At 53.1% G+C, this 4100-nt stretch overlaps 1 pseudogene; it reads right to left on the reverse strand.

Moving 5' to 3' along the window:
• Window positions 1-2372: 2372 nt before the first annotated feature.
• On the reverse strand, window positions 2373-3865 carry LOC105520395 (annotated as a pseudogene).
• Window positions 3866-4100: the final 235 nt, after the last annotated feature.

Consider the following 4100-nt stretch of genomic DNA (forward strand, 5'->3'; position numbering starts at 1 on the left):
CCAATTGGCGTTACCCCTCCCCCACACACCAGTGTACCAGGTTAGCTGCTGTTGGGCACGTCACCTGTCACCGGTGTGTGCACCTGGCGGGTACCACCCTTGGGCGTAGCTCAGTGCAACTGGGGACACATGTGGGCGTTGCCTCCCTGTGGTGGGAGACATGCCCCTGACTCCAGGGTCAAGCAAGCAGCGAGAGGAAGGCTAGAGGCCAGATCCCAAATTTCGTTCCCAGAGCACAGAGCCAGGGCACTCCTCCTGCCAGTGGCTTCTGAGGCCCTCCAGCCCCAGTGATCCCCGGCTGCACCTTCTCTTCCTCAACTCTCCCCTCCTTCATCAGGTTCTCTGAGTCAGCAAGGCTGGGCCAGGAGCTTTGATAAACACACTTCACCGGCGCCAAGCAGCTGGCAAGGGTGCAGGAAGGAGGGGAGGAAAAAGGCTGGGGACTTAACCAGAATGAGACCTCGGGGATGGGGAGGAGAGCTTCAGCAAACAAAGCAGGGATGCCGCAGGTGGGGACAGGGCCCCTCATCCCCTGGCCTTGCACGCCTGTTTATGATGACAATTTCCAAACATAGAAAATAGGAGAATTGTATGATATCTCTTATTTCCATCAAAAATTAACAGTGTCGGGTCTTTTGCTGTGAGCGCTTTGTTGCTGGTGTGCAGATGAAATTCTTTTTTCTTTTTTTCTTTTTTTTGAGACAGTCTCACGCCGTTGCCCAGGCTGGAATGCAGTGGCGGGATCTCGGCTCACTGCAAGCTCCGCCTCCTGGGATCATGCCATTCTCCTGCCTCAGCCTCCCGAGCAGCTGGGACTACAGGCACCCGCCACCATGGCCAGCTAAGATTTTGTATTTTTAGTAGAGACAGGGTTTCACTGTGTTAGCCGGGATGGTCTTGATCTCCTGACCTCGTGATCCGCCCGTCTCAGCCTCCCAAAGTGCTGGGATTGCAGGTGTAAGCCACCGCGCCCGGCCAATCCCAGCACTTTCATGAGATTAGCTGGGCTCAGTGGCTCACACCTGGAGTCCCAGCACTTTAGGAGGCTGAGACAGGTGGATTGCTGGAGCTCAGGAGTTTTGAGACCAGCCTGGGCAACACGGTGAAACTCATCTCTACAAAAGCACAAAAATTAGCCAGGTGTGTTGGCGTATTTGTGGTCCCAAATACTCAAGACACTGAGGCTGGAGGATGGCTTGAGCCCGGGAGGTCAAGGCTGCAGTGAGCCAAGATCATGCCACTGCACTCCAGTCTGGGCGGCAGAGTAAGACCCTGTCTCAATCAATCGTCAATCAGAATGAATAAATAAGTTATGAGCTTACATTCACATTTCCAATTCAAATTTAAGATGACCGTGCTACTTTTAACCTATTGGATTTTGTATTTGTGTATTTTTTTCTCTTTCGGTAACAATAATTTTGGTTCCTTACATTATTCACATAATTACTTGCTGGCTTTATCCTAGAAGAGGAAAAAATTTAAATAACGATGCCAGACTTAACACTAAGACCTACTGAATGATACATTTGATTTCCTTGCCATTAAAATACATGCCACCACTTAAAAAAAAAAAAAACCTAAATTCTGTACTCTAAAGCCACTTGAAATAATTTTGTCTTTGTTTCAGTTATGTCACAAACTCTACATAAATTTCCACTTTCGTTGTTTTCCTTTTCTAAGGATGTTCTCTTTTAAACTTAAATCTTAACAAATTCAAATTGTTTTGAATATGGAAAACATTCACATAATTCTGGGGTCAAACACTAAAGACCACTTATCTTCAGGGCAGCTTCCATTTCTAACTCCACACACACGTCAAGTCACCATTTTTATTAGTTTCTGATTTATCTTTCCAGTGCTTTTCTTTTGCATCTATAAATAAACACGCACATATGCATACTTTTACACTTTATTACGCAAAAGACGGGTCACTGCGTACTGCCGCCTGCTTTTGCCACTTAACAATGTATCTGGAAATGGCGTCTTATCAATCCCTGGAGAAGGGGGCTGGGCCTGGGTTGGAGGAAACCCAGCAGGCTGGGAAGGAGGGGTCTGGAGCATTTTCTTCTCCAGGCAGCAGGAGCACTGGTGGTGGGGGAGTGACCTGGGGTTTCCAGGAACAGATGTTACTGGCATGCTTGAAAGAATATCAGGAGAGAATGTGACTGCTCAGTGTGGTCCAGGCTCTGATCCTAAGCAGCCTGATGCATCTCAGCTGAGACTGGATTCCTCAGCCATCCTGGGGTCTGTAGGAGGGTGGCACTGGGCTACATAGTGGCCCCCCTAAACTTACGTCTACCCAGAAATGGGGAACGTGACCTTATTTGGAAGAAGAGCCTTTGCAGATGTGATTAAGTCAAGGTGAGGTCCTACTAGATTTGTGTGGACCCTAAATCCAGTGACTGGAGTCTTACAAGAGGAGGGGACACACAGCAAGGCCAGGGAGAAAGCCACGTGACCCCGGGGGCAGGGATGGGAGCAGTGCAGCCACAAGTCAAGAATGCCAATGGTTGTCAGCAACACCAGAAGCTGAGAAAGCGAGAAACGGGTTCTCTTCTAGAGCTGACAGAGTAGGGGTGGCTCTCCTCATGCCTTGAGCTCAGGTTTCTGGCCTCAGAACCAAGAGGGAATACATTTCTGTTGGTCTCGGCCGCCCCTTTGGTAGCACTTTGCTTGGCAGCTTCAGGACACTCCAGAGATGGGATGGTCTCTGAGGCTGATCCCTGCCCTCACACCCATGACCAGTAGCCTTGTTCTCATCCGAGTGTCCAGAGAATGGGCTGGAGGAGTGCAACGTGGGGAGGTGCAGGTATCCCACTGAGCCCAGGCTGGGTGGTGGCAGAGAGTGGCATTCCCACTGAGGCGCTGGTGACTGCCTGGCCAGCAGGGGAAACCGAGGCAACCAGGATGGCTTCATGGCCGGACTTGGGGAGAATACACCCATCAGCAGAGAAAGTGTTGGGGGAGCCACCGGGAGCCCAGGAGAAGACGGGGGGTGTGGGGTGATGTGGGCACCGGGAGGAAACATCCCACCAGACAAGTGGAGAGGCAGCTGGAGTGTTCCAGGGTCTGGGGCTCGCAGGACGGCTGAGTGTGGGGGTGCTGAGGACTCGGTGCCTGCACACTGGTGTCCAGGCAGCCCTCACTCAGCCAGCTCTCCGAGTCGTTTCTACAAGGTTTATGGAAACGCAGTTTTGCCCGGGAGGTGTGTGTGTCTCTGGGAGCCGTTGAATGTCTGTTTACAGTCGCCATTCCTGCTGGGGTGATTAAAAGTGCCATCGGAGTTGATTGTAGCCTGGGTGGTCTCTTGATCTGGGGGTCTTCTGGGTTGAGGGGGTGCTCTTGCCCTTCCCTTTCTGGTGTAGCGCGAGCCTGAGCTGGAGGAGAGAGGCTCCCACACCCACCTGGCCAGAGACCACAAACCCAGACGACCCCTGTGAGATGGAGTGCAAGGCCTCGCAAACCCAGAGACTCGGCTTGGACAGAATTTCCTGGCTGCTCCAGTCTTGAGCCTTTCCATCTTGTTTGTCTTGCTTTTAGTCCTGTCCATCTGGAACAGCTCAGCCTCACTCCGTGTGTCCAGGGATCTGCTGGTCTTCCCCCTAGCTCCGTCCCCCTGTCCCACACCAGCCCCTTCACCTGGCACATGCCATGCAGTGAACCCCCCTCACTTCTCCAGGGTGCAGCTGGAGGCCCCGGGAACCTGCACGTGGGCCCTGGGAAGCAACACGAGGCTTCGCGGGCCAGGCGGGGTCCAAGCTCAAAGGCCAGGTCTGCAGTGCCTACTAGTGACCTTTGGCACACCAGCTTCCTCCCGAATCAAGGATGCCCTTGGTCTGGGTCTGCTTCTGCTGTAGGAAGCCTTCGATTCAGGCTGAGATAGATGTCACAAACAGAACCGTCTCCCCGGGGCAGGCGGCCTGTGCTGGTGGATGGAACCTCTGCCGTGTCATGGCAACACAGACAACGGCTGCTGTGTGTCCCTCCCAACCCCAGGCCCCAGTCCTCGGACAACTCGTGGGATAGTGCGGGGAGCCCAGAGGCAACTCTCCCTGCCGCAGGTGCCACTGCTGCCTGTGGGGTGGGGTCCCTCGGGAGCC

This window comes from Colobus angolensis, unplaced genomic scaffold (assembly GCF_000951035.1).
Source record: "Colobus angolensis palliatus isolate OR3802 unplaced genomic scaffold, Cang.pa_1.0 Scaffold38, whole genome shotgun sequence".
Lineage (NCBI taxonomy): Eukaryota > Metazoa > Chordata > Mammalia > Primates > Cercopithecidae > Colobus > Colobus angolensis.